Source organism: Cydia amplana, chromosome 10, assembly GCF_948474715.1.
Source record: "Cydia amplana chromosome 10, ilCydAmpl1.1, whole genome shotgun sequence".
Lineage (NCBI taxonomy): Eukaryota > Metazoa > Arthropoda > Insecta > Lepidoptera > Tortricidae > Cydia > Cydia amplana.
The window spans coordinates 13,879,411-13,892,343 of NC_086078.1; the positions used below are offsets into that span (position 1 = coordinate 13,879,411).

At 35.3% G+C, this 12,933-nt stretch overlaps 2 protein-coding genes and 1 long non-coding RNA gene across 4 annotated transcripts in view; all 3 read left to right on the forward strand.

The window, feature by feature from the left end:
• The window catches only part of LOC134651698 (uncharacterized), a 409,485-nt gene that overhangs the window by 178,660 nt on the left and 217,892 nt on the right, over positions 1–12,933 (forward strand). The gene's annotated exons all lie outside the window — the stretch shown is intronic.
• The window catches only part of LOC134651364 (octopamine receptor), a 45,754-nt gene that overhangs the window by 19,788 nt on the left and 13,033 nt on the right, over positions 1–12,933 (forward strand). The window lies entirely within an intron of this gene.
• LOC134651513 (uncharacterized) overlaps positions 8,163–12,933 on the forward strand; it is a 65,606-nt gene continuing 60,835 nt past the window's right edge. Inside the window, exon 1 of the long non-coding RNA XR_010097119.1 lies at positions 8,163–8,220. This is a non-coding gene — a long non-coding RNA (uncharacterized LOC134651513). The remainder of the gene's footprint in view (positions 8,221–12,933) is intronic.

The following is a 12,933-nucleotide window of genomic DNA, read 5'->3' on the forward strand; positions in this document are numbered from 1 at the left end:
AGGTAAGCGATTTTGACATGTCTTTTAATTGAAAAACACTTTTTAAAAATCAATAACTATTACTTGTGAAAGCAGAAGACTATAAAAGATCGTATTAGATTCATAATTGTTACATATTTACCGTAACTTATTTTTAAAATGTGTTTTTCAATTAAAAGACACATCAAGATTGTTTGCCTTATTTCTAAAGGCCGAGGCGGCCGACATGTCAATTTTTATGACGGCTGATCAGTGATTGGTGCTTTCCATAGAAATCGGAGCGCCGGAAGCTCCGGCCCGATCCCGGCCCGGTCTAGCGTGAGTCACCCTTTACTGGATAAGTATTACTCTATCTAGTTCTATAGATATCTAAGTTATGCAAGTGCGCAGGATACCAATCAATCCAATTTGCTTGAGCTTAATTAGTACGCTTAGCGTGGCATTGGCATGCTTGTGACGTTAGTATAGCGTCAGCATTTAGCCCAAATACTTACCTATTTGTACAGAGGGCCTACCGCGAACCACGTTCGACGTGTTGCCTCCCTGTCACACTTACGTACCAATTTACAAGTGCGACAAAGAGGCAACACGTCGAACGTGGTTCGCGGTAGGCCCTCTGATATCCTTTTTGAAGTCGTAAGTACAGTCAGCATCAATAGTAATCGCTGCGTTCGACTATTAGATTTTTTGTTCCTACATTACCAGCCGTGCCTGATTTCATTTTTTTATCTGACTAGTCAGTGCAGTCATATGATACTTAGGTAAATATGAAAAAGAGTATGAAACGGAATTCGAGTAAACTGGTTGAATATTCAGCGCAATAAGTTATCTACGTAGAGACATAATTATAATATCGATATCAATTATACTTGAAAGTTACGTTCACCATGAGCTTCCGAGCATTCCGTGCATTCGAAGCTATTAAGAAAATTTGGTCAGAAATGTGGTATCATCCAGCTATGTCACTTGGACTATTCTAGTAATACACCTACATACATATCGATTTTACGAGCTTTATACTTATTAGCGTAGCGTGGAGAGTAGGTATAGCCCAAGCCCTCTCGGGCATGAGAGGGCTGTGCCCAGCAGTGGGACGTATATAAACTCAAATTATTATTATTTAATACTAATGTAAGCTTCTGTCACTTAACTTAAAGGTTACTATGTAATTAAATTTTGGTCCTTAATTTTCAACCACTTCCGAAAGTTTAACATTTCGTACTTATGTTTTGGCAAATTCGAGAAGTTACAGTGCAATATTGGTGCATTCGACAACGGTTGTAACTAATTAATAACTAGACGCTATCTATACTGCATGTAACAAGTGTATGAAATATGTAAATGAGCCACAACAAAAACTTCTGGCCAATACGCATCTAATTCAAATCCAATATGATACTATAGCGTTCCAAAATTAAACCCTAATTTGCAACTTTACATTAACTAAAACAACATAAACAAGATCAGACTAGATGTTGTATTTTGGAGCACGACTGAGAGAGATTACACAACAAACTGGCTCTTAATTCCTCAAACTGAACTAATCCTATAACGTAAGTGCTCACCGTAAAATGGAAGGCAATGTTCGTAAATTTCCAGGATATAATTTATTGTGAGCTGCTGCTCCGTCGGTGCGAGCCGCGAGTAAACTTGGACGTTAATTAATGAACCGCGGCGGCCGATGCGCTTTTGTTCGCACCAGGAATTTGAAGCTGTGGGTAATTGCTGGCCTTGCTGCAGTAATACAGAATACGGGGCGAGCAGGAGAAATAAACGTGTGCAAGAACAGCAAAAGGATATGGTAGGTACGAGTACGTACACGATTTACCTTGTTTAAATCAAAAGTGCGACCAAAATCGGAATGATGTCAAGTGTCATTGGAAATATTAAATTCAGAAATAATAATTATGTGACTGCGGAAACGTCACTGTCACAACATTTTAAAAGTAATTGTAGCTGGCGTGTGTTTGATGAAACTACTGCAATAGGTATAACTGAAATAAAGAATATTAAGTTTGATTTTTGGGACTAAAATTATTTTTGAAGTGAAAACTTCTTTAGCGGCGCTGGGCACTTTTTGAGGTGGGGAAAAAATTATAAACTCGAGACAGCGTAAGGCGATCACGTGACCGTAAGGTTTAGATGGCCACTCAATTAAGATGGCATTTAAACCAATAAAGAAAAACAATGACATTACATGAAAAAGGTTCTAATCTTGTACGGGCGGAAATACGAGGATCTCACAGTTGCATTCTAACTTTATATCACTCAAATATAATTCAATAAAGCTACATCTTGATGAAATCGCTAACAAAAATGAACTCTAGTACTGGTGAATAAAACTCAAAATATCATGACCAATATGATATTTAGATGCGAGGTCTGCAAGGTAACTTTACAATTTCTATTCGAATTTTAAACAATTAACGCTAGAAATGTAAGCTCACTGGCCAGCAATTCCGGAACTAAAGTTTTTCAATAGAAAGTCAATTATACATAGTGCTGCAGACATTTTGGACTAGTCATTGAGTTTTCACTTCTGTCGGCACTCCCGGAGTGCAACCCTTTGTTTTTTTATTATTTTCATTGCACTACTTTTACTCAATCACCTTTTTATCGATCAAGGTATATGTTGCAAGATTTGGTTTATAAATGTACCGTTCTTAAAAACAAAGCCATCAAATCATAATTATTTTGAATGCGGTCGGTGGGACAAACTTCGCCCGCGCGATTTGTTCAGGCAAGCGACAGATGTCACAGATTCAGCTCAAGGAAAAAACCTAGCACTAGATAAGCTTATTCTAGTGTCACTTTCAGAACTTGCTTGTAAAAGACAATTTACTTATAAATAATGCAAACCACGAGGCTGTATTTAGAATATCGTTAAAGGCGGACTGGGGATACTCTTAAACGATTTCCACAAGATATTACTTAGAGATCTAATTCACATCTAATAGATATCTAACATGATATATCGTAAAAGTGACATTGGTTGCCCGAATTGCGCTGCAAAAGAGAACTAGTTGAAATCTAAACTATAACGTATCTAGAATAGATCTGGTACGTGTCGTCTCTTGTGAATATCTTGAAGTTCGAATACAGCAATGGGTAACTTGGTACTGGTAAACGGAGGAAACGCATTTTAAAAATAGTTTATGTCTACCAATTTAATTTAATATATTCAGTATTCGGTATATTTATTGCATCTTCATGTTGTTTTTACAAGGTGTTAAGGTATTTCATTTCTGAATCAAACATGAACCCTGTTAGGGCATAGCAATCCTATAACTATATCTTATATCTAATAATTTACAAAATACAATTCCTGAATAAAATAAAAAAATTAACATATAACATTAAAATTTGGTGCAGATCATATTTAAAAATTAATTTTCAATATAAAATATATTTTTTGTTTAATACTTAATAGGAAAAAAATATATTTTGTACTTGCTTTAGCAAGTTACTTAAATATTCCGATACGGGAACGGTGTATAATAGTTACTCAACTTCTTTTTTTCTGAGCCTGGTTTAGTGTCCCACTGCTGGCAAAGACCTCCCCTCCTTTCCTCCACTCAACCCTGTCGTTTGTACTTTCCCGCCAATCCGGATAAAATGCGTCCAAGTCGTCCCGCCATCAACCAACTACTATTTAATTATTATTTATTTGTTAGCCTGTTGTGTACTACTACTGGGCAAAGGTCTCCCTCTTCTTCCACGCATCTCGTTCTAATGCAATATTGGGTCAAATCTTTTACAAAGACGTCAAGATCGCACCGCCATCTCCTTCGACAACTACCTAATGCCTATATTATAAGGTACCTAACTTCTTATAGGTATAACACGTTACTAGCTTTTTCACCCAGTGAGTATTCAGTGTGTGAGTTGTGTGACCAAAAAAATCGCGCTTGAGAGTTATCAAAGCTAAAGTTCTTTCAAGCACTAGACTGAACAGCGAGCAAATAAATTATATAATTTATAATCGATAATTATTTAGCTCGTTCGGTGCATAGTATAAATAGGTGTCTATTTCTTGTCAAAGAGAAATAGGAGGTAAGACTCCTTACAGCTTACCGCTATTATCCGATTATTAATTACGTAGGTTTTGTGGAACGCTCCTAAGCGAAGGTCAGCTAAGGGCCTTCCGGACTCCTTAATTTATGGACGTCCCACCGAAGCGGAAAATTACAGTATATTAAAATCCTAATCAACCAATTTCCTTAATCGAGAACTTTACTACCTCACTACATTTTACTGTAAGTACAGTCGCCATCAGATATATCGGAGCGTCCAAGGTGCTCACAAATATCTGAACACGACTCTATTGTCAAGACGTTAGAGTGCGTGTTCAGATATTTGTGAGCACCTCGGCAAGCTCCGATATAACTGATGGCGACTCTACATACTTCATCGTCTACATTTGATATCCATTTACATGCATTTGTTTTTCTTTTTTAACCGTTTATTTTGCCATGTAACAATATCTAACCTAATTGCCTAAGTTTAAATGCGTAAAATCCCTCTTCATTATCCATTTCTATGTTTCATTATTTTAACTTTCATCTTAACATTTATTTTTAATTTCTCGAGTATTCCGAGCTTTATCTATGGCCACAGATACAAATTTAAAACCTAATTTAGCTAAAGTGTTCGTCGTGGTTTAGTACTACGAAATCCTTTTAGGCAATTGTAAAAATACCTACGTAATTTCAACAGTATATTTTACGACTCTGGAAAGGAAATTAAATCATTTCTAATTCAAATGAAATTTACATTCCAGGAAACATTTCGGGAGACATTTGATTCAGGTTGATTCATAATAAACCTAAAATTAGGAGTTTCAGTCTAACATTCGAAATCATATTGAATGATTCCTAACCGTCAATCATTTATGAATTTCTGAGTTGGATTGAGGAATGGCGTTCAACTTTTCAAACGAATAAATTCTAATACCGTTGAATTTGTTAAATATTACATAATCTACGGTTAGATTGCCTTTTCTTAATACCGGAGATAATCCATTTTTAGGGTTCCGTAGCCAAATGGCAAAAAACGGAACCCTTATAGATTCGTCATGTCTGTCTGTCTGTCCGTCTGTCCGTCTGTCCGTCTGTCCGTCTGTCTGTCCGTCCGTATGTCACAGCCACTTTTCTCCGAAACTATAAGAACTATACTGTTGAAACTTGGTAAGTAGATGTATTCTGTGAACCGCATTAAGATTTTCACACAAAAATAGAAAAAAAAACAATAAATTTTTGGGGTTCCCCATACTTCGAACTGAAACTCAAAATTTTTTTTTTCATCAAACCCATACGTGTGGGATATCTATGGATAGGTCTTCAAAAATGATATTGAGGTTTCTAATATCATTTTTTTCTAAACTGAATAGTTTGCGCGAGAGACACTTCCAAAGTGGTAAAATGTGTGTCCCCCCCCTGTAACTTCTAAAATAAGAGAATGATAAAACTAAAAAAAATATATGATGTACATTACCATGTAAACTTCCACCGAAAATTGGTTTGAACGAGATCTAGTAAGTAGTTTTTTTTTTATACGTCATAAATCGCCTAAATACGGAACCCTTCATGAGCGAGTCCGACTCGCACTTGGCCGCTTTTTTTTAAACTATTCGGCCATTTGTACTTTCTTAGAAACTAAGCACTAAACAAAAACAAATACCTAAAAAAAACTTTTTTTATACACCGCGGAGTTTTGCATCCGAAAAACCAAGCTATGAAGATGAATTATAAGAAAAGTGTGCTAAAAAGTTTAATAATAAATGGCATGAAATTTGAAATTTTCAAACGACTTGTTCTGCAAGTTATCTACCGACTTCTGTATTCAGAAACCAGGTCATCTCTATACCCTATGCAAACTTTGATGAATATTTTAATTCAACAGTAGTCGATAATACAGAAATAACAGCGTACCGTTAGAATGCATTTTTTATGCACCGACCGACCAATCGATACTTGATAGTTGGAATTAGAACGGCAGGTTAAGACGGTAAATATCCAGTTTGAGTTTATAAATAGGAGTTATGAGGTATTATAATAATTGGGAACAAAATCATTGTATTTACTATTTTATACATATATTTAAACAGTTTAACAAGGGACATCACTAACTTATATAATAGACCTACTCTATAAATAACCGAATATTCCTTAATACCTAGTACATTTATAAAAGTTGGCATCAAGATAGGAACATTACCGGTTTCAAATTAGCCTAATAATTTATTTACATACTTTTTTAGAAACCTCTTCTATCTGTTAAAACCCTAACCGTTTTTGAACTTTAACACGATAATGTTTGTTGCGAATGGGCCCACGGAGGCGCGCCCGAAAGTTAAGAAATCTGCATAGTAAGCGAGTCGATAAGTAGTGAGCTGAATAATCTGCATGCCAATGAAGTTGGGAGTTTATGTAATAGCTTCAGAGTGCAAGTTTGGAGCAACTTACATCATCAAGGCCTAGTCGGTTTTTCACCAAACTTTGGTTTCTCAAAGAATCACTAATGGAGAGTCAGTATTAAGCATTAACATATCCCGTTTAAGGGATATGCCAGACATAGTACCAAAATTTACAAATATTATAGTACCTAAATTAAAATGTAATAAACATAAATAGAAATAATGAACGTTTTCATTATATTCATACTTACAGAGCCCGTACCATGAGTCACCGACAGTGTCAAAACTGACATATACGCTATCGAGAACGTAATTTACTTTCTATACATCTCGTTCGCACTAATATGCGAGTACGAGCGAGATGTATAGAAATTAAATTACCTTCTCGATGGCGTTTATGTCAGTGCCAAACTGATGGTAGCCGTACAGTTTACAGTCAACTCACAGGAGAAATCGAAAGAGGAGGCTAGTGATAATCTATATTTAACAACGATTGAACGAATAAGTGATCAAATTAAACAATAAACATTAAATAACAATGCCACGACATCAGCCACATTTTGTATAAATGTAGGAGCATTTATAAATCCCTCAGCAGATACAATTGTCAAGACCAATATTGATTATAATAATTGATATTAGAAACTTCGCAAATGAATGCGCAAACAAATTAATTTTCGAAACGCGACGTACAAAATTAAAGTTCAACCAATTGTTAAGCCTTTTCCTAATACCGGCGGGAAACATCAAACAAAAGCTATCATCAATTTAAGCCGACTTTAATTAATGTCTACAGTTTCGCAACTATCAACCATTATTTGAAAATTAATATAGGTACATTTATTAAGATGTCTAAAATACGTCATCAACATTGTATTTCAGCCATCTGAATCACTTTCTAACTTGTATCTTACCAAGAACTGTCTATAAAACAATAACATTAAACTTGAAAAACAAAGGTTAACTGGAAGAGATCCCTCAAAGGGATAAGTTCGCCTTTGTACTTCTTACTAATTGTATGTTATTTTTAATATGTCTTTTTGTACAATAAAGAGTTTACTACTACTACTACTACTTGAAATAGAAAAAAAATCAACAAATTAAATAACTAGCCCCTCGCACTTTCTATTCTGAGAATTTGTTATTCTGATCTTTAGCGATTAGTTTGGCCAAACAAGCAATCAAAACGTAAATATTTGTTCTTTTATTTGAGGTGTGCAATAAAGAGTAGGTATTTTCATGTTATGTGTGCTGCCCCAAGTCACGCTCAAATCAGATTACTTATCTCATTCATATTAAAATAATTAGAGAGAAGCCGGTATGCAAGTCGCGGACCTGGTTTAGGTGAAATGAAGCAATAACGCGACCACGAGTCGGGGCTCTGAAGGCCTATCGCGAATGTTCGACTTGTTGCCTTCCTGTCATACTTACGTACGAATTTACAAGAGCGACAAGGAGGCAACACTTTAAACGTGGTTCGCGGTAGGCCTTCAGACATATAGCGGTAGCCACGATATTCGTCCCATCGTCGCGGTTTTTTTTTTTTACAAAAAAAAATAATGATCGTTCCTTTTAGTACTTTAGTAGGAAAACGTGTTAGCGTTTGCAAAAAAAGTGTTAGAAGAACGTATTAAACAATTGTAGATGACTAATTCGTTTGTACATTCAGCATCCCATAGTGACGTGACGTGACGAGACGGCCAAACTGGCCAACTATGTCGGCATTAATATTTAAAGATAGCCTTTTTAGGGTTCCGTAGCCAAATGACAAAAAACGGAACCCTTATGGATTCGTCATGTCTGTCTGTCTGTGCGTCTGTCTGTCCGTCCGTATGTCACAGCCACTTTTTTCCGAAACTATAAGAACTATACTGTTGAAACTTGGTAAGTAGATGTATTCTGTGAACCGCATTAAGATTCTCATACAAAAATAGAAAAAAAAACAATAAATTTTGGGGGTACCCCATACTTACAACTGAAACTCAAAAAAAAATTTTTCATCAAACCCATACGTGTGGGGTATCTATGGATAGGTCTTCAAAAATGATATGGAGGTTTCTAATATCATTTTTTTCTAAACTGAATAGTTTGCGCGAGAGACGCTTCCAAAGTGGTAAAATGTGTGTGTCCCCCCTGTAACTTCTAAAATAAGTGAATGATAAAACTAAAAAAATATATGATGTACATTACCATGCAAACTTCCACCAAAAATTGGTTTGAACGAAATCTAGTAAGTAGTTTTTTTTTAATACGTCAAAATCCCCTAAATACGGAACCCTTCATGGGCGAGTCCGACTCGCACTTGGCCGCTTTTTCTATGGTACATTTGGCCACTTTGGTCATCACTTTCTATTTGTTGCTGACTGTACATACGTTCACGATGTTGTCAATAATTCCTTACTCTGGTTCCTAATTTATTGATTTTTTAATTGGTTGACCTTTTCGGCTTGATTAATATTTTCCTCCTATTAGGTATTGGTCATTTTTCACATGTCCAGTGACGTTAGAATCTGGAGCAATTCATTAAAACAAGTCTGAGGCTGGTTTTGTTAAGACTGTGAGCATTTTGGTGTTCACATTTTATGTATTATCTATCTGGTTAGGCAGGATATTTGAGTACCTATATTATATGCGTCATAAAACATGCACGTCGGGTTTTATGATACTTAAAACATAAAAGATAATAAAAGAAATTCATTTATGACAATCGCATAACATACAGAAAACAAATGCAGAAAAAAACATAAAGAAACATATAAATGCCAAAATAATGCATAATATGTCGTTTTTAAGTTTATAAAATTATATGTATATAATAAGTCTATAAGGTATATGTAATATGGGCCTTGTTGCCTGAATTAAATTTTAAAATAAAATAAATACCTAAATAATACTTATAAAATATATAAAAAGAATAATAAGACATATGCGACGCACATAGCTTACTCAGTAGTAGGCAAGTTCTTTGGCACACACAAGCTATTTGTATTTATCTACCTACAGTTTGTTTTGCGCAGATATTTATGACATTTACCATTTTTTTGGCAAAATACCTAATATAAAGTCACAACGAAACGCCAAATGTTTTGGAACCATCCAAATAAAGACACTTAAGTGTTCTTTTCATCGAAATTTCATGCCGTAAATGTGTTTCATGCTGGCGTATTGAGACTCCAACGTACGAAAATGCTACGTTACCCTCTTTACGTCTTTCGATACAGTGAAAGGAAAATACTCCCTTTTAGTTCCGTTTCCATAGATACAAATAGGTACGGGTATATGCTTTACAATAGAGTTATAGGTACCTACCTAAAATGTAGCCTACAGACACGTGTTTACCGACAATACATACTATATTTTTGCCAGATACTCATACTCATATACTCATTTATTTATAATATTATTACATATTACAAGTCATAATTTGATTTACATAAGATAGATTATTACAGTTTACAGTTACAGATTACATTATAATTAGGTACAGTTTCGGTTAGTATCAAATAGCAGAGGAAAGCAGCAAACCTACCTATTTATAATATTAAGCTAATAAGTAATAATATAGAAGTAATTAGATATGTATAACATTTTAAATAGAAAGTACTTTAAAAGTTACGAGGGAGAAGATTAATAACACACTCACCTACATACCGGTCAAAATCTACACCTTCCTTTTGCTTTGCCGTAGTCGGGTAAAAACCACTTTCCAAAGTTTCATGCTACCTGGGAAAGAGATTTTTCTCAAAAATGGACGGCAAAGTCGACGTTGCCGGTTAAAAAATTGGTCGCGAAGTGCGTAATTTATGGTCAGTCAAAAAATTAAAAAGTTAAAAACATTGCAGTCTCGATTTCGGGACTGCAATGTTGCATACAAATTCCATTATTTAACGAGTTCCAAACTTTTTAAAGTTGAAATGGCCATATCAAATGAAGGCATAGGTCCAATTAAACAGCCAAACAGATGATCAGCACTTATGATTATAATGTTGGTACCGCGACTATTTAGGTCTTTCAAATAGGTTGGCGTTTTTTCAGCAGAAAAATACACTTCTTTTTTTTTAAAGGCGGCAAAACAAATATTTTCAATGGTTTTACTTTTTTCTGTGATAATTAGACCGTTGCTCCGGTAAATAATTTCTATTTCTTGCACCATTTTTGAGAAAAGCACTATATATGACTCGGCTGGAAGGCTACTTGCTGGCTTCGGATTCAATTAAACGGACTCCCAAGGTCGTCCGTTTAAAACGAATCCTCAGCCAGCAAATAGCTACCTCCGAACCTCGACAATAATGTACCTACTATTAATTAGTAGGTGTATCATTATGCTTGCGAAACCCACCGGGTGCAAATGTAATATTTTGTGTTCCTAAAGAATACCAAATTTCTTCTGGCATAATAGTAGCCTCTTGCAAGCTTGGCTCTGAATAAATAATCATAAGCTACTAATGACCCGCCCAGCTTTGCACGGGTTACACAAAATCTTAACAAAACCTCCCTAAACCTAAACCTCCCTCAAGAATGAGGCTATTAATAGGTGAAAACCGCATGAAATTCCGTTTTGGAGTGTATCGCGAACCTACATACATTCAGACAGACAGACGCGGCGGAGGACTTGGTTCTAAGTGTATTGATTTAGTGTCTTTGGAATAACAGGATAAATTTTAGTTCATTATGAAAGTTTTCCTGGAAATCCTCCGGATGATAAAGTAGAAGCTATGTTTTTGTAACAGATAGCTTCAGTTAAAAGTTAGAGTTTGTTAGGTACTATGAGTTTAAAATTATCAACATAATATACTATTAAAGCACAAATTTATTAACATCAAAAGAACATTAACGAGTAAAAATGTGAAAAAAAGATTTTAGTCATGATCATGACCTACGAGTATATGCATGGATAATCCACAGAATATTTTGTTTTTCGCTTTGAAATATCTAAATCATTCCGAAATATTACCTAAAATGTCAGTAAAACAAACACAAAGAAATATAGGCATTTAATAACTCGATTTAGCTCCTTTGATCTTCGTGCTAAAGTGAAGTGGCTGAGCTCTTAAAAAGGCTCACCTGCAATATTAGTCAGCTAACGATTTCTACTCGAGTAAAATATTCTTCAGATGAAAGTCTCATTAATATGTAAAGCCTTTTTGATATAAAAACGCGTTAGATCCCGATCTTCTAGTCACTTTGATGATTTTATTGGTATATGTGTAGAAATACATGGAGATCGAGATACATGGAGGGCTTTGGAGGAGGCCTTCACCTATGAACACGGGGTTCTTGAATAACTATTTAAAACATAAATCAAATAGGTATGTAAACAATTTTTAAATGTTCATGAAATAAAAAGCGGCCAAGTGCGAGTCGGACTCGCCCATGAAGGGTTCCGTATTTAGGCGATTTATGACGTATAAAAAAAAAACTACTTGCTAGATCTCGTTCAAACCAATTTTCGGTGGAAGTTTACATGGTACATCATATATTTTTTTTAGTTTTATCATTCTCTTATTTTAGAAGTTAGGGGGGGGGGACACACATTTTACCACTTTGGAAGTCTATCTCGCGCAAACTATTCAGTTTAGAAAAAAATGATATTAGAAACCTCCATATCATTTTTGAAGACCTATCCATAGATACCCCACACGTATGGGTTTGATGAAAAAAAAATTTTTGAGTTTCAGTTCGAAGTATGGGGAACCCCAAAAATTTATGGTTTTTTTTCTATTTTTGTGTGAAAATCTTAATGCGGTTCACAGAATACATCTACTTACCAAGTTTCAACAGTATAGTTCTTATAGTTTCGGAGAAAAGTGGCTGTGACATACGGACGGACAGACAGACGGACAGACAGACGGACAGACAGACGGACAGACAGACGGACAGACAGACGGACAGACAGACGGACAGACAGACAGACATGACGAATCTATAAGGGTTCCGTTTTTTGCCATTTGGCTACGGAACCCTAAAAATCCCTGTACAAATTGTATTTAAAAGTACCACTGAAGACGAGACATTTAGAAACCCGTTTTGCGATGTTTTTTAAAGAGTGTTCAATTAGTATTATGCATTGAATGGTCATTATTTTTATCAGGCAAAGCAAGTCCATATAGCTGATACTTTATCTAAAATGCAGGCAGAGCACTAAATTCGACCTACCTAATGAAGATCTTTTGAAGAAGATCTCTTGGAAAGATCATCTGTGCACTACTCGCACCTTCCCTGACACGGATTAAAATTTAAAATCCCCACCCAAATTAATGAAAGTCACACGGGCTAGGCCACCAAAATAATCATAACTTATGACCGCGTTTTTTGCCCTTTGTGGGTCTTGCAGCGTAATAGCTGGACATTTCTGCTTGGACATGTACAAATTGTACATAGTTCGAATGTGAAGTTTTCTCCGCATTCTTTTGCTGCAAATTAAGTAAGTAAATTACTTTAACGCAATAAGTCTAGCACAATAGTTGGATAGAACCATTACATATTGTTGTGATATGTTCCATACCATGTGGAGCCTGTATAAAAATAAAACAGCAAAG